The following is a 19461-nucleotide window of genomic DNA, read 5'->3' as shown; positions in this document are numbered from 1 at the left end:
TTTTTTTCCCCCTATGATTCCAGGCCCTAGCTCCCAAAATCTCCTTTGAGTGTTTCTATATATGACCTCACATTGACCCCTCACTTACCACTGTCAAAGTGCTTATTATACTGTATAGTAATGCATCTATTACCTAGAAGTATGTGCCACTAACTGCATATTAATACACCTATTATCTAATTGTATGCTTCACTAGACTATAAGCTTCTTAAGGACAGTGCTTCACAACCTGCCATATCTTAGGAGCTCAATAAACTTCCATGAATGAATACTCAAGTTCCTATTTTCCAGCTCCTGGGGCAGAGTCCTTTCAAAGATTTAGAAAAGAGTTAATATAAAAAGGAAATTGTTTTTTATCAGTTTATAACCTAAGTACTGAGATGTAAAAATTGCGTTATAAGGAACCAGCTATGTTACAGTATGTTGTAATTCTGATTTTTGGAAATATGATTTTTTTAAAAAGCCAAATAATGGTGGCCAATAGTAGTCCCAGGAATAGTCAAAGTAATTACAGAGCACTGAAACTTTATTCAGGTGTACACTGGAGCATGACCACCAACAAAGAATGAATAATATTGAATGTCACAACAAATTGCCCCAACAGAGGAGCTACAGAGAGGTCATTCAGATCACAAAACTCATTGATCTCCTTTGGCATTTAGCACAGCTGGGAATAATGCACCAGGACTTTGGCGGTGTCTAGGCTGTGTTCTGTCTGAATTTCAAAGGCAATCTCTTGGACATGATACCAGTGATAAAGGTGTTGTAAACAAAATGGTATGTCCGTTATTATCTGTGAGCTTTTAAATATCTCCTTTGGGATTCTCCAAAGGGATTTGATTTCTTTCAGACTGAACACTTTTCGCGCACAGATCGCATAAATAAAGGCATGCCCGCAAAATATTTGAAAAAACATCAGTGAGAGTTATGTCAAGTAACATTCTTGTTAAGTTGACTCTAAAGACTTAAAATCTATATTTTCTTAAAGTCAGATCTTGACACAAGATCAGAAATATCAGGCTGATTTTTAATTGTCAAATGTCGCAGACAGACAAAAATCATAATAGTTGATAAATAATGACATTTCTAAGTTAGAGAAACTGTTTATATACTTACTTTTATCTATATAGCAGGAGTATATCATCAAATCTTAATATTTTGCCATGTGTGCTTCAGATTATCTTTTAGGAATTAAATATTACAGATGCGATTCACGCCCATGCATTCCTCTCTTCTGTTCTGTTCTCTTGTTCCTTCCTTAAAGATATTGACTTTTGTTTTTACTGTAACCCACAAAAGTATTTTTATACAGTCACCAAATGTCTTTGTATCCATAAAAAGTTATTAAAATGTGTTGTATTTTTGTTTTAAATATTTTATAAATTATATCAGTCTGCATCTTGCTTTTTCTTAGTTAAATTTTTTGCTTTTGAGATATCTTCATATTGATATATTTAATTCTAATTTATTCATTTTAATAGTCATATAGTATTCAAGTTTACAATTATACTCCAGTTTGCTTTACCATTCTTTTATTTATGGATGAGTAGTTGTTTTCTTTTTCTAAATATCTTATGCTACTGAATGCTTCAGTGAACATTCCTGTACATTCTTCCTAATGCACACCTACCTGCACCGTCTTCACTAAGGCATTTAGGTGAAAGTAGAATTGCAAAGTTCTGGGTGGGCCTTGTACATTTTCAAATGTTATCTATTGCCAAATTTCTTTCTAAAGTGGTTGTATTAGTTTGTGCATGTTCTAGCAGTGAAAATATATTTCTGTTTTTGCAAATACTTGCTGCAATTTTGCTTTATCAGTCTTTTTGAATTTTGCCAATCGGATAGGTATGATATTTTATACCACTACAAGTTTTGAAGTCAAATATAAATTTTCCTCAATATTACCAAATATACAGAAAAGTTAACAGAGCATAGTACACAGCTTGATGAGTTTTCATAACTCAAAACACACTTGTAACCAGAACCCAGGTCAAAACAAAGAATATTGACACATTGCCTCGTCCCCAGAGGCCCCCCATGTTCACCTTTCTAGTCACTGCCTCTTCCCAGGAGTACCTGATATCCTGATTTCTAACATCCTAGATTAATTTTGCCTGGTTTGGAATAATTTCTTATTAGAAGCAAACAGCATGCACCATTTTGTGTCTGGCTTCTTTTATTTAACATCATGGTTGTGAGTCCCTTCCATATGGCTGTATTTATGCATTCTCATATTTTGTTGAATGACTGTGAAACAGTTTGTTTATACATTCTACTGTGAGTGGATATTTAAATGATTTACTGCTGTATAAAATCCTAAAAGTTGGTGCCTTAAAACAACTGTTTTATTATGTGTTATAATCTGTGCCTAGACTCAGTGCACCTGAGTCTTCTGCACTACTGAATGATGCTTTGGCTGCAGTCATGCGCAGAGATCAGCACACCGATAGTCGATGCTGTGGGAGCCCTTCTGGCACTGTCAGCCAGACTGCCTCTATTTCCCACTCCGTTCCTTCTTCATATGGTATGGTTCCAAGAGAAGCATCCCAAGATCAAGTTTTCCAGATGCAAATAAGCAGATTCTTCCTATCATTTTAAGGCCTGCGATCAGAAGTCTCTGAATATCGTTTCTGTCACAATCTCTTCATCAGATTGTTACAGCATAATATTAGATCCTGGGGCTTGTACAGGGAAGGAAAGAATTTAGGAAAAATTAGATAGCTTTGTTCACCCTCTTGTCACAATAATTCATTTCCATGTGAAAAATACGTTCCCTCCTTCCCTCTCTTCTAATTATGTCATTGTTGAAAAGTTCAAGATTTCATCATTGAAATAAGGTCAAGGTATAGATGGGCTCATTGTGTTTAACATCTTAGGTGCATTTGTTTGGTCTCAAAAACTTGTGAACTCAAAAGCATCCAACATATAATGTTGAGAAAAGAACAGGATAACTGCAACAAATACCTGCGTTTAAAGGGTTGCAGGTTGGGGAGACACTGTTGCATAGTAGTTCAGGTATCCAGCCAGCCATGTTTCATCAATACCCATGCTTTCTAGAAAGGATTTTCTTCAACTCTTGGCTCTGACCTCTGAGTCTTTCTTCCTTTTCCTCGCAAATACTGTTAGAAGTTAAGTAGCCTTCTCACTGCTAAATGCCTATGCTAAGTTGAGAACTGAGAGGCCCCCATCCCATTTTATTCCCTGTAACTCTCCAGCACCAACCCTTATATAAATAAGGATGAAAATCAGGTTTATGTGGAAAAAACCCTTAGCATTCTTAGAATACTTCGTGTCTAACAAGAAGATTGAAGAGGCATGTTTTAAGATTCTCTGATTTTTTTTTTTTTTTTGCTGAAATTGTCTATGAAATAACACTGTCAACATTTATGAGGTATTTAAAAAATCTTGAGACTATTCTTTTTTTTTTTTTTTTAGTGGTAGCACCCTGAGTTTCATCTTTTTCTTAAAAGACATTTCTTTTTTAAAAAACATATTTTAACTGGAAAGACTCTTTAGTATCCTTAATAGTTCTAAATTCTTCTAAAACATTTACATTCCTTCTTATTTTGTGTCTCTTTTCTCATATATTACCTTAAGACAGTTAGAAAAAGCCAATTAGCACCTTGCAGGTTGAAGATGTTAAGATATCTAAATATCTCTGAAACTATTTAGTCACAATGACAAGTTCATTATACAAACTTTATTTTCCACGTTATTGTAGGTAACGGTGTTGTCAAACTTCCACCTTTTCGCAGCATGGGTCATTTTTTCCTCAGCTTTTATTAACACTTTTTTGTTGTGCTTCCTACCTTCAGGTGCCATATTTTCAAGGTGCTTCAAGCCTCGGAACATTGCCCAGTTTTATTTATATATTGTTTTAGATGAAATGTTTTAGATACTTGTTTTAGGTGAGATTAGCATAAATGGAAATTCACCATTTTAACCATTCTAAAGTTTGTAATTCAGTGGTTTTTGATATATTTTTAATGTGTGTTAGTGCAACTATCTAATTTGATAATATTTCCATCATCCCCAAAAGACACCCCATATCTCCCAGTTCCTCTCTCACCCCATCCCAAGGTAACCATTAATTTACTTTCCATCTTTATGGGTATGAAGTTGGGTAAAGGGGTATTAAAATGTACTTTTCTGGAGAAACTTTGGGTCTGATTGAGCTTATTATCATTGTTGGGAAGTCAGAAGCATAGAGGGCCTACTAGGCCCATCTAAATGCACAAGATGAACAGTGAAAGTAACTCACACTCATGGTCGAGATGGAGTAGTCAGTAATGTTACAAGTAAATCACAGAAGCTAAGGGGGACTACTGAAAACTAAAATAAAATAAAACAGCAGTGGGTAAATTTATCTATTAAGAGAACAAATAACAGTAGGATTTAAGAGGAATTGTCTGCTGTCACAGTGACGATACGCGTGGAATGTATTGGGCAGAATCAAACTTCTGTGCATTCGAGTGAATATGTCACCCATGAGCATGAAATGTTTCAGAATCATGATTAGGAAAAGGAAAGTTTCTGGTTCTTAGGTTTGAAGGATTTTTTAAAAATTCATTTTGTTAAGGTGAGACTCCATGAAAATTAGAAAATGTTTAACATTGAACATTCTGTATTCTTTATCCTTTAGCATCACTGGGTGTTTGTTCCTGCTCAGTTTTTGGGACTTATTTGAACTAGCTAAATCAGTGTCTGATGATCAAAAATCGTTTATTCTAACCAGAGTTGTTTATGGATAGTAATAGTATAATGTAGTATCACTTGCTGAAAATACTTGTATGCTAGTAGATATTTTAATGTCTGAAATGATGTATACATCTAATGCATGGATGTCAAGATCCGTGAAAGGGGATAGATGCTTTGAGAGATTTTGTCACTCCTCAAGTTCTACTATGTATCTGATTACTCTGTCACCATAGAACAGATATAATCCCTGCATTGTTGAAAAATTGGCTTTGTTATTAATCATATCCATTCCAAAATGAAGTTGTAAAGTGGTGACTGATTTAGAGGAATATATTGATCAAACTGTAAATTTTGTAGATGTGGAAACTGTTGCCAAGGGAAATTAAATGTCATGTGGTCAAGGTCACAGTGAAAGAGGACATAAACCCAAGTTTTCTGATTCATGGTATAATGCTGTATCAAATTGCCTATATTCCTTCCCTGGACATATCAGGACCAATTCTTAGTCCATCCTCCCCATTTGGCTGCCAAAGTGCTCATTAACCACACTTTCTCTGTTCCTATCTATACCATTTTTAAGTTTCCCATAAATGCTACTTTTACCTTTACCTGACCTTTCCCAACATGATATAGAATCTGGTGACTGAGGTTTTAATCCTAGTAGTCAACTCACTGTGATTGCAGATACATAATATAACTTTTATAAAAGTTTGTTTGGCCAGTTGTAAAATGATACTAAATACATCTTCCTCCCAGGGTTGTTGTGAGGACAAAACAAAATGTATTGGGAAGTGTTCTGTAAATTGTAAACAAATACAGTTGTGGGTTTTGGTCCTTTTCTTTAGTCTAGAAAATCATAGATGCATTCTTATTGTACTTTAGCCATACTGTTTATTGTGAACATCATAATCTTACTGCAATAAAAAGTTAATTTACTCAAAGATGAAAAACACTAATGATGAATAGAAAATACTCAAATATTGACTTATTAGTCTTTCTTACAAATACTGTATTGCCTAGAAAATAACCTTTTAAAAATAGTTTTAAACATACATGTGGAATTCATTTAAATTGAATACTACTTACAATCACAGGTGGAAAAAATATCAAGTTCAGGACCATAGCAGCAGTGTGCTCCTTGTAATCAAGCAAGTGTTGAATTTGTGAATAATTCTGAGATTTTTTTTTTATTGACTTCTTGAAGAAGTACAACAGGATAAAAATATATGAAAACCAGTTCAAGGAAACGCATCCCCTGCCTTGCTTAAATCGATTAAGTCAAGTTATGTTTAAAATATGTGAATAAATGAAATAAATATTTTCTTGAAAGTCCTACCACTAGAACGCCTTGCCTTCTAATATATAGATCTCAAAGAATGTGGTGATTCTACCTATGGTGAAAAAACAGAAGATAGGAGATAGATTTGTTTGGATTTTTATGAAATTCATACTTGTTAATCATTTCTTTATAAAGTAATGTATGTACTTGTTGAAAAATCACAGCATAAATAAATATGAAATCTATGTAAAATGAAGACCTAAATGTGAAAGATAAAGGAAAGAGAAAAAAGTGTAGAGTAAAAATGTGTGAATTGGAATGGGAAAAAAATGTTAACAAGTACTTCAGAAGCAAAAGCATAATGTAGAGAGAGAAAGATAAAGAAAGACTTTAAAAATATCAAAACTAAGGTTTTCACTTCATGAAGACACACTTGTGAAAAATATTCATTAGATAGCTGAGTAAGATAATTGCAGCAGCCAAACATGACACCGGATCATATCTAGAAAAGTAAGGAGTGTCTGCAAATCAACAAAACAATGAAAAACAGAAGAATAATAGGCACATTTTATGCATAAACATGTTACATAATGAAACGATGAATAGTTAATAAATGCAGAAAGGAATGGTCAGTTTCATTTGTAATCAGAGAAATACAAATCAAAGCGATAATTATGTCCCACATTATATCCATTACGTAGAAAAAAATTGGAAAGTTACCTCCAAAAGTGTTAATGTAAATATGAGAAAGTGGCAAACTTTTTGCACTGCTTCTAGAATCAAAATCTCCAGCTATTCAGGAGCACGTAGTAGTAGTACTTTGTGAAATTAAATGTGTTTATATCTCATGATGTAACATTTAACTGATGGGATATACACGTTTTCTAATTGTCTATCTCAAAATAAATAAATACTTAACAAACTTAATGTTTTAAAACAACGACAACATAAGGTAGATTGTGAAGGGTTCACGGGGGTCAGTTTATAAACTCTTCCACTGAGCATTACCTGAGGTGGCTAAAAGGCTGCAGACTGGAATCATCTGAGGGCTCATTCTCTGAGAATGAGCTGGCTCTCCATTGGAAAATTAGCTGTACCTACAAGCAGGAGCCTCTTATTGTGACCAGAGTTTTCTCACAACATGGTGGCTGCTGTCTGCGAGTATCCCACAAGAGAGAGCAAGGTGGAAGCAGCATTACCTTTCTAACCTAGCCTCAGAAGTCAAGCCCTGTCACTCCACAACATTCAGTTCATCAGGAGCACATCATACATGACTCGTATACACATATGTACAAATAACATGTACTTTAAAGTATTTTTTCATTGAAATGGAATCACTCTGCAACTTATTTTTTTAATGTGATGATATGCCATTGACAGTTATACAAATATTTTATATATATTTAGCTTTTATAAAATTATTAGCAAGTATTAAAAACAAGCAGGCAGTCTTACTATAATTTTAATTTTTGAAAAAGAGCTAACCGAAACTTATTTTCTTCTCAATTAGCAATTTTTTACAGTATTGAATATAAGCATTAGTAATATGGTTTGTAGCCACTTGAATTTGTTCTTATATAAATTGCTCTTTAAGAAAAGGTGATTGTGTCTTTTTTTTCTTTTTGAACCATTTATAAGGGCTTTATCCTAATATGTTAATATAAAATGTTAAAATGCTAATAATTTTTTATGCTTACATATGTGCTTTTATTTTTATAGATTCTTGACATTCTGTTCTACCTGAAGACAAAGAAAAAAATTTTAATTGGTGACTAGAAATAGACACAAAAACCAGCCAGGCCAAGGCCAACATTAAAAAAAAACAAAAAAAATACCACATGATTTTTTCTTAATTTATATATTTTTTATATATAATATGTGTGTGTGTGTATATATATATTTATACGTATTAGTGCTGTCCTTTTAAAATTTATATTTTCCTCAATCTATTTTAGAGTCTGTTGATGGCAATTAAATTTCAAATTTAGATGTGACTTGCAATATAAAAATATGGGACTGAGATGATATTAGAATAGAAATAGGAATTATATAAAAATCCTAACTTGTGAACCTAATGCAGAAATTAATACAGTATTGGGTTGATTTTCCTTGGGATTAAATGTGAGTTTGATATCCATTATAGAAGGATCATTGTATTATGCTGTTTTGGAGCTTATTAGGTCACACAGAGATGGAGACTTCTAACCCCTTGCAAAAAATGATTTGCTGCCTAATATCTGCTAGGATAATGATTAATTGAGGTTCACGCTGTGAGACTTTGCAGGGCCTGCCTCAGTTTTCAAACAGGGTCCTGCTCTTCTCCAGGAAGCTTCCAGCCAATGACTGAACAAAGAGGTTAAGCAAGGGCCTAGCCCTCTGTGTCCAGTGAGACACTCCTTTGACCGGCAGCCTTTGCTCTGGAGCACCCAGCTGCACCGGCAGAGACTCTTGGGTTGGTATGATAGTCTAATGCCTTCATCTGGCCTGTCCTGTTCTTTTCTGTTTTCTTGAAAATTGTTACTCCCTGTAAAGCTTTTGCAATTCTGCTCCATTTTAGTATCTACTTCACTGGGGATACATTTGGCAGAATTTTTTATTTATGTTAAGTCTGGGATTTGGAAGGATGGTATGTATGGTTATTCAACAGTGAAAGGAACAGAGAATAATATATGTATAATGTATATTTCTACATGTAATACATATTATTTAAATGTACATTGAAATATATAAAACTTATATAAATATATTTACATAATTATTTTATAAATATATTTATATAATATAAAATTTAAATTTATAAAATATATATTACATATTTATTTGTGTGTTTGTGTGTATATGTGTATGTGTTTAAAGGGCTGATAAAAATCCACCTCCACAACTACTTTGGGAAAAAAACTTTTTTTAAATCCTTTGTATTTAATATTACTGTAATTAAAGGGCCAACCACTATAACACAAATCAAAAAGGGAAAGCTCATTGTTCTCTGTCCTATCTAACTCGCAGCAGGCAGGGTATTGGCACAGGACCTAGGCTTAGAAAATTCAGTGTTTCTGGAGAGTGTAAAATTGAATTTGGAGTAGATGACACATAGAAAGAAATTATTAGAATTCATTAAAAGCAACTATAACAGTGTTGCGTGGCAAGTGCAATAGTATGTGGCATTAGGTATTTCCAGCTGTGATGTCCACCAGTATCTTCTAGTTAAAACATGGTTGTTGGATTTCTTTCTCTTCTTCCTCAGAAGTCACCTTGATTCTTACCCATTTTCCAGCTCCTGCTCCCATGATCCCATGTATCCTGATATTCTTCCATTAATTCAATATTAGTTTCTGTTGCATGCACACAAGACATTGGATTTATACAAATTTGAACATTAACAGTATTCCCCCATTATCAAATTCCCGTAGAGTAATGTAAGTTTAAACACTGTATCCTCCTTTCCTGGTACAATAAGGTATATGGGAGTTAAATTCAAAAGGCTTTAATCCTGAAGCTTTGTTTCATCAGTGACTGCAGCCTGAATTGTCTACTAAGGAAATGAGGCAGTTTATTTAAAACCTCAAAATTGAAGTTCTTTAGTACCAAGACTCTCAACAGCCCCAACCTTTAAGTTCCAAATCAAAACTATCAAAGCATCACTCCACACCTATGATATTGAGAAAACTTAAGGAAGAATGACTAGAGCCGTCGTCTCAAACAAAATGATGTTTTCAGAACCAGGGCATAGAACAATACAGAAAGATGCTACTTTTATAAGAGTTGATAGTGGAGACTCAATGAAATCTCTGGCAAAAGCAGTCAATAGAGGACTCCTGCGAGTTGGGAAAATGTTTTGGCCTCAAGAGTCTATGACAGGACTTCCCTGGGTGGTGCAGTGGTTAGGAATCCACCTGCTAATGCAGGGGACATGGGTTCGAGCCCTGGTCTGGGAAGATCTCACATGCCACGGAGCAGCTGAGCCTGTGAGCCACAACTACTGAGCCTGCGCTCTAGAGCCCGTGAGCCACAACTACTGAGCCCGTGTGCCACAACTACTGAAGCCCGCATGCCTAGAGCCTGTGCTCCACAACAAGAGAAACTACCGCAATGAGAATCCTCATCACCGCAACGAAGAGTAGGCCCCCCTCGCTGCAACTAGAGAAAGCCCGTGCACAGCAACGAAGACCCAACACAGCCAAAAATAAATAAATTTATTAAAAAAAAAGTCTATGACGGTTTACTCAAGCCTGGGAAATTTAACTTACTGGGAGGTTGCAGTCAGTAAGTTAAGTGTGGAAGTTCACTTAATCATGTAAAGTGATTTAAAAAATCCTTCTGTGCATAGCAGTTCTCGTCATTTGATATACTTATGTTTCCTTAAACGTTTTAGAAATGCGCAGTGATGAACTCTGCTCTTATTTGCCACTTTGCATATTTATAACTTCTAAATTTCCACTTATATTTGAGCCTTTTGTTTTAGGCACTTCAATGCTAAATTGAGTGTGAATTCTGTCAGGTGACATTTTCTTTTCTCGCTCCACTATGCAGAGTAAATTGCATCTGTAGCAGCCAACTCTCCATTCACAAAGTGCTTTTATTACATATCTCAAATCCTGTATTTTCTTCTGTTTTTCTCCTTCCTCAGAGACCCAGTGCATTTTTAACCCTGTGCTACAGTATCTGCTCCCGTGAATTTTTGGAGTGGAGTTTCCTAGGTATGTAGTATTTATCTGATAGGGAAGGCCTCCCTTGAGCATTTGCATTTGATTCAGCATGAGACTTCTTCGTGCATTCTTGAAATGAAGCTGCTATCGATGATGCCTGCAGAACCTGGGCTCCCAAGGACCTCGTGAGATTCGCCACTTCTGCCAGATGGTCTTCCCTGATACTTTGCCTTTCCGCAGATTTGATTATCCCAAGCCTTTAGAAACCTTTGGTGATTCAGGGTTTCAAAGAGTAGAAAGAGTCCCTTCTGCCATACATTTTTCTGTGGTTGTAGAACACGCCTGCTGTGTTCCATTTTTCCTTTACCCTTTGTAGTTAGGCATAACTGAGTTTTAAAAATCTGTATCTCATCTTTTTTTTTTTTAATTTATTTATTTAATTTATTTTATTTTTTGGCTGCGTTGGGTCTTCATTGCTGCACGCAGGCTTTCTCTAGTTGCAGCGAGCAGGGGCTACTGTTCGTTCCGGTGAGCGGGCTTCTCATTGTGGTGGCTTCTCTTATTGCGGAGCACAGGCTCTAGGCGCGCGGGCTTCAGCAATTGTGGCATGCGGGCTCAGTAGTTGTGGCTCATGGGCTCTAAAGCACAGGTTAACTAGTTGTGGCTCACGGGCTTAGTTGCTCCGTGGCATGTGGGATCTTCCCGGACTAGGGCTCGAACCTGTGTCGCCTGCATTGGCAGGCAGATTCTTAACCACTGCACCACCAGGGAAGCCCTGTATCTCCTCTTAAGTTGGTCACATTTTTGTTTGCCTTGTTTGTTGGATTGAATTGCAGTACCTTTATTACTATTCCCTTCAGATTGTTTTGTGGTCCAGAGATTTTTTTTTTTTTTTTAAACTAAGCAATTTTGTTTTCCTATCCTACGGGGCTTGGATTGGATTTAACCTATTTTTTCCTCTGTTCTGTACCTTAGTGTTTCTCTTGCTTCCTGTAATTCTCTAACATATTCTAAGCAGGAGCTCTAGGGACAGAAGGAATAACTATATCACCATCTAGCAGTAACTGTGTCACCTTGTAACTGATACAATAAAGTCAGAAATATTGTACATACATTTTCCTGGTATTTCATCCCAATTAGTCTTCCTCTTTCTTTCCTGTAATCATCTAATGTTTTAAATGTTATTATTATGGACTGTTATTATGGATTATACATCAGAAGCTTTCAGAGTGTTCTTTTCAATAATTTCCTGGAATCCAGACCATCTTTGAGAAAATCAATCAAACTTTTTTTCTATGAATTATTGCCTCTCTTCTTCTGTTAGGTGTACTCAGGTATTAATCACTGTTTTTAACCCAATAAAAGAAAAATTCTCCTCTTTTCAAGTCTCATTTCCTGAACATATAAATTAGCATTGTTGTTACATGCAAAAATGTAATTACTATTGATGGAAACATACTTTTTAAAAATTTTAGAGCAATCCATTTTTGTGTCTAGCCTCCTCTTATAGCTTAACATATCTGAAATTTTTAAATGTATTTTCTGATAACAATGCTTTTAATATCTCAAATACATATAGTTAGATTCTTCTTGTTTATTATTTTATTTATCTGTCAGTAAGTAAGACTTCTATTCCATGTTTTTTGCATCTGTGTTTTTTTATTGTGACCATATATGACCTTAAAAAAATGTTTGGGGTCATGTTTTAAGTGACTGTCTTCTGATGGGTTTTGCATTACTTCTACTAGGTACCTGAAAGCAATAACAATTCTGGACCAAATTAAGTTAAACCATCTGTTTCTAGCTCTAGTGATTAAAAGTTATGATGAATTCTGGATTTATATTTCCATGGGAATTCAACTTGTGCTAACAGTTATCAGGGAATGGGGAGAATTGCTTTTGTTTTTATTTTTACCCAAAGCCAAGTCTGACACCAGCAGTTCCGTAGCAGCTGCTTCTCTTCCTCTTCCTCCTCTTCCTCCTTCCCCTCCTCCTCCCATCCTTATCCTCCCCTTACCCTCCCCCTCCCCATCCTTATCCGCCTATTACTACTAGTTTACCCATAGAAAGTGTCATTTTTGCGGCCCTGGCTATTTAAAGAGCATCTCTAATTCAAAGTCCATTAATGATCAGGTTTTTGACTTATCTCTTGATTGCTGCATGGAACTAATAAAACTAAAATTCTAGGCTTTGGGACACTGGTAGTTAATGTTATGGCAGGTTCGGCTTCAGGGTTAAGTAACCTCTCTGTGTACATGTATTCTCTTTATTTTTCAAGATTCCTCTTTATAGCTATCTCAGGCATTTATAGTAGCTATTTCAGATGTATTTCCCATGTACTTAAATTGTTTATTAACTTACTACAGAAAATTATTAGTAGATAAAATGTTATTTAATTTGACTAATATAAGAGGATAATATGGGCTTAATTGTTTTTAAAAAAGTATATGGAGGTAATTAAATGCTTTGTAGACTTCAGATTTCTGTAAGCAGATAAGAGGAAAGAAGTGATTCTTAGAAATAATGACAATATACTGCAGGGATATAGGAATTAAATCGTTAAAGGTAAGCTGCAAAGAGATTAGTATGACTTGATTGAGTTTGTTTCTGGGTTGTGGATAAAATCTTGGAAAATTATGAAGTAGACAATAGCTAAAGGGCTTTGAAAGTCAAGTAGGGGAGTATGGAACCAATTAGCTAAGCAAAAGGTAGCCGTGGGCTAGATGGGAATATTGTTTTATAAGGCAGGTGGACAATATGGGTGCATTAGAGTAACTTTGCAGGAAATGTTAAGAACATGGGCTTTTAACTGGCAATAACAGTGGAATGAAATTTTAATGGACGTGAGCTTTTCTTTATTGAGATGAACTTCACATACTATAAAGTTCACCATTTTAACCATTTTACAGTGTACAGTTCATTAGTTTTTAGTGTATTCACAAAGTTGTAGAACCATCACTACTAAATAGTTAAGAGCATTTTCCAGAGCAAATTCCAGAGAAATCCCACACCATACCTATTAGTAGTCAGTGCCCATTGCCTCCTCCCCCGAAGCCCCTGCCAACCACTAATCTACTTTCTCTGTGTGTAAGATGTGCCCGTTCCTACCTGTCATCTAAATGGAATCATCATACAGTATGTGGCCTTTTGTGTCTGGTTTCTTGCCCATAGCATAGTATTTTCAAGATTCATTCATGGTGTAGCATGTATTAGTACTTTGTTCCTTTTTATAGCTGAATAGTGTTCCATTTTTTATTTATCCATTCATCATTTGATGAACATTTGAGTTGCTTCTACTTTTATCACTATTATGAATAATGTTGCTATAAATATTTATTCACTAGTGTTTGTGTGAACATGGTTTCAGTTCTCATAGGTTATATATATAAAATTGGAATTTCTGGGTCACATGGTAACTCTGTGTTTAACTTTTGAGGAACTGCCAAACTGTTTTATAAAGTCAGTGCACCATTTTACATTCCCACCAGAAATGTATGATAGTTTGAATTTTTCTACATCCTCACCAACACTTGTTCGTTTCATTGTTATTATTCATTATTATTATTGTTGTTGTTATGCTAGTGGGTGTGAACTGGTATCTCATTGTGGTTTTGATTTGCGTCTCCTCATGTTCAATGAATTAGAACATCTTTTCAAATTCCTGTTGGTCAATTATATATTTTTAGAGAAGTGTTTATTTAAGTGAATTATTTAATTGGATTATATATCTTTTTATTGTTGACTTGCAGGAGTTCTTTATATATTCTTATATTCTGAGTACAGGACCCTTATCACTTAGATAAATTGTAAATATTTCTCCTTAATTTCATTCAACTTTCTAAGAGCATTTTACTAAAAAAAAAAGATTTTAAGAAGGTCTTTCAACTTCTTGCTAGTGTCTTTCAATGTACAGTTTTTTTTTTCTTCCCTGCTTGTAACTTTGGTATCATATTTAAGAAACTGTTACCTAATTCTAGGTCATGAAGATTAAATCTGCATTTGCATCTAGGAACTTTATAGTTTTTGCACTTACATTTAGTTCTTTGATAAATTTTGAGTTAATTTTTCTATTTGTGTGAGGTACAGATCCAACTTCAGGAGTTTGCATGTGGAATTCTAGGTATCCAAGTAACATTTGTTGAAAAGACTGTTCTTTCTCCAACTGAATGTCACCTTTGTTAAAAATCAATTCACTATTGGAATACAGGTTTACTTTTGTACTCTCAATTATATTCCGTTGATCTGTATGTCTGTCCTTATGCCACTACAGTACTATTTTGATTACTATAGCATTGTAGTATATTCTGAAATTGAGAAGTGTGAGTCTACCAACTTTATTCTGTTTTTTTCAAGATGATTGGGATATTTTGGGTCCCTTGCAATTTCATATGAATTTGAGGAGCAGCTTGGTCACTTTTGTAAAAAAAGACAATTGGAATTTTGATAGAGATTGCATTGAATCTGTTTATCACTTTGAGGAGTATTGACATTTTAACAATATTAAGTCTTCCAATTTATGAACATGAAGGCTCTTTGCATTTATTTAGATCTTATTAATACTTTTCAACAATATTTTGTAGGTTCAGTGTGCAAGTCATACACTTGCTTGGTTCATTCCTAAGCGATGTTTTATTTTTGATGCTATTGCAAATGAAATAGTTTGCTTTCATTTTTGATTGTTCAGTGCTCATGTATAGACATAAACTGATTTTTGTATACTGATTATATATGTTGAAAATTTTCTGAATTTATTAGTTCTAATAGTCTTTTTGTGGATTCTTTGGGAATATATATCATAATCATGTCATCTGCAGGTAGAAAGGGTTTTACTTCTTTTCCAATGTGGATACCTTTATTTCTTTTTCTTATCTGATTGCTTTGGCTAGAACTTCCACTATAGTGTTAAACAGCAGTGGCACAAGTGAGCTTACTTTTCTTGTTCCTTCTTAGGGGGAAAGCTTTCAGTCTTCTACTATTGAGTATGATATTAATTATGGGTTTTCTATCATGTTGAGGAAGTTTCCTTCTGTTCCTCGTTTGGTCACTTTTGGGTGGTGCCTGCATATTGTACAGAGCCATATATAATAGCCACAGGCTTCCCATTGATAACTTTGAGTAAGACAGCTTTTTGTGTAGCTAAAGGCAATTCATAATGATAGATACAAATGCAAACATGAATGAAAGACTTTCCCAGAAACTAGTGAATTAGTGTGTTGGTCTTTCATAGGGAATAAGGATGGAACAATGCAGTATACACTATAAATGATAAAGGCAAAAATCTGGTTAGTAATCACAATATTACATTAAATAGCACATAACAAAGTTCGAAGAAGCCAATTTTAAAGAAAAGATTTTCAGTCAAGGTCAGTAAAATCATATTTTTATTTGTTATATGATATTCTTCATATAATGAGTGATTTGAGAAAATTTAGTCCATGGTGCATGGGATTTATTTTTGCATATGCATTTTATATATTGTTGTGCTTGTATTCAACATATTATTTTATAACTTTGCTATTTTATTATTTTGCCTAGTCTACCTCTGTCCATACTATGAATGAGGGCGATATATTAAGTGAGATGGACTACAATGAAAATTGTTTTGGAAATAACATTATAATTGATTATAGTTACATTCCCTTAACATAATGTTTGTATGCAGCTGCTGAGTATAATAGCAAATTGGACAGATTCCTTGTCATCCCACACATTTCAATCCTTTTAGAAAATAAATGGCAATGATATTTTCTGTTCCTTAGAAACAGAAAATAGCAATGCTGCATCTCAAATAACAATTTTCTTTAATCAACATTGCAACGTGAGGGGAAAAAAGCTGGTAAAAAGATCAATGAATAACATCCAGTTAGAGAAAATTGAAGTCCACAAATAATCTGTTCAATGAGTGTCCTTGAGTAAATTTACTTTACAAGTATTTGTAGGACAGAAATAGAATTGATATTTCAGAATTATCATATAATTCTGGCATTTAAAATATAGCTGCACATTACTTCTGGCTTGAAATGAGCAGCTGCAATTGGGAGTATTTGAAAGCTATTTACAAGAACTCTGAGTTCTTTATGCAGTCATTTTTCTATAACCAGACCCTACATGAGGACTCCCAGGAAAAGTGAGAGGCTTTCTATAAAGTCACCATGGTCATAGTTTTTAACATACTGATCTTCTTTCATATGGATGTGTTTGCTATATAGCCACTATGGGTAAAACATGCTGTAAAGAAATACAAAATATTTACTGATATATCATCATTTATCTTTTTCTACCTCTTTCGTTCTACTGTGCCTTCTCACAAACTACCCCATCCACATTTGCATATTTGATGAATGTGTGAATGAATGAATGGAAGATATGAATAGTATATTTAAGATCATGAGTATTATTTAATTCTTCCAAATATATTTAAATTTCAATGGGACACAAAATACTTGGCTTAATGAAAAAAATGGCCAGTTGTGTTTACCAGTCATCATATAGAGTGAGGAATTATATTAGGAACATAAGTCTCTTGCCCTCTCCATAGTCCTTCAATCAAATGCATAAGCAGCTACTCTGTTGAGAGATGCTATTGGTCCATGTGTACCAGATTATTTCCTCATTTCCATCTTCATGATTTTGTTGAACGTATCAGTATAAACTACAGTGTCTAGAATTTTCTCTCTTAATTTAAATTATCTTTATCTTCAAATTAAGAAACATAATAATTAACGTAAAACACAAATATTGAATGGAAAATGATAACATTTTGTTTACTGAAGAGAGAAGAAATAAGCCTTTTAATAAGGACCTAGACCATATAAGAAAGTTTTACTATGGCATAGAAATATCATTACTATTACTAGGGATGGGTTATATTTTATTCCTTCTTTAAAGCTGATTATATAACTTTTAAATTTATTTTTTCCAAAATATTTGAAGTACAATCAGAGTTTTAGAATTGTAGGATTATATATTGCTCTATCTTATATCTTTTTTACTTAATTAAGGCATTCAGGTAAACATCTAATATGTATTTATTACTATTGGTAAGTTTCCTTAATTGGCCTGAAATAGTTATTTGATTAATGACTAATTATACACATACGCACGCATAATTTCAAATAGTTTAAAATTTTATTGCTCTCTTACACACCATCAGTGCCATGGTTTAAGACTGTCAGTTTAGGAATACTTGAACTATGTTTCCCAGTGTTCTCTTTTGTATATGATTCCAGGTTGGGTTTGGTCATGAGTGAAATCTGCATGATACAGCAGCAGTCAGGAGGCTCTACTAACTAAAGCTGGTTAGAGTCTGTGAGGAATAGGTACAGAGTACAGAGCGGCCTGCCAACTTTTCGCTTCAGCACATCATGTTCTCATTCCTAACTGCAGGTCTTGCTGACCAGCAATGATTCAGGCCTACCACTAGATGTTTTGTAGCAAACTCACCAAGGGAGGAGCAACAGAGAACCAACAGACTCCATAGACTTCTACAATAGCCTTCTTCACATTTCCGTTCCAGCAGCTCCATGCTGATAAAGACTTTCCTCTGATCCTTTTCAGAACTTTACATCCCTAGCACATCCCTCAATTGCATGAGATGCAATTTCAATTAAAAAGAAAATCTCATTTCATTTGTTATTCCATGAAACTCATAGTGTTCTGCTTCCCTGATCAAACTCTAGCAGACAGAACCAAGAAATAAAGTGTAGGTCTGTTAACAATTTGGCTAACATCTATTGAATTTCATACACTGAGTGTGTCTGTTGAGGGAGAGAAGAGGTAGAAGAGTGAGTTATGCCTCCTAGAGCGAATATCTCAGAAGAGTGAATTTCGTTTTTACAACTCAGTAAAATTCTAAAAAAATCCAGTCTGAGATTATCTGAAAGTTTCTACAAGATCTAATTTTAGAATATTTAATATTAAATACATCTATAGACTAGCGTGTAGCTCTGAACATGATCTAATGATCTAATGCCAATACAGTGCCTATTCTTGGTTAATCAGTAGAGTGGCTAGTTCAACTCTAGCCTGTCCAGCAAGTTGATAGAAAAGCCCAGGAAGGCACCAACGTCTAAAGACTTCTCTGAAAGCTTCCCTCAAAAGCTCAGGCAGGGCTTCCCTGGTGGCGCAGTGGTGAAGAATCCGCCTGCCAATGCAGGGGACACGGGTTCAAGCCCTGGTCCGGGAAGATCCCACATGCTGCAGAGCAACTAAGCTTGTGCGCCACAACTACTGAGCCTGCGTGCCACAACTACTGAAGCCCGCGCGCCTAGAGCCTGTGCTCCGCAACAAGAGAAGCCACCGCAATGAGAAGCCCGCGCACTACAATGAAGAGTAGCCCCCGCTCGCCGCAACTAGAGAAAGCCCATGCGCAGCAATGAAGACCCAACGCAGCCAAAAATAAATAAATAAAAAAATAAATAAATCTATAAAAAAAAAAAAAAAAAAAAAAAAAGCTCAGGCAACAAGCTATTTCAGTATATATTTTCAGCTTTGTGGATCATACAGTTTCTTTTTTAACTACTCAGTTTTGCTTTTGTAGCATGGACAATGGCCATATGCCATACCTAAACTGATGGCCTTGGCCAGATGTGGCTTACACAAACCCCTGCTCTAAATGATCATTGGAGAGATTCAAACTTTTTAATCTTAAAGCCAATATTACAGATTTTTCATGAGTTTCAATTGTCTAACCATCTGGTGACAATTAAATACCTTAAAAGACTGTAGAGGCCAACAGAATGACCACATTTATAGAAAATGTAAAATAAACTAGGCTTTATTCTGTGACTAATTATTATTGATAATGTGATGGCTAATGCCTGAAATTATGCCTTCGAT

The sequence above is a fragment of the Eubalaena glacialis genome, chromosome 16, assembly GCF_028564815.1.
Source record: "Eubalaena glacialis isolate mEubGla1 chromosome 16, mEubGla1.1.hap2.+ XY, whole genome shotgun sequence".
In the NCBI taxonomy this organism is placed as follows: domain Eukaryota; kingdom Metazoa; phylum Chordata; class Mammalia; order Artiodactyla; family Balaenidae; genus Eubalaena; species Eubalaena glacialis.
Note: the sequence above shows the minus strand (reverse complement) of the source record.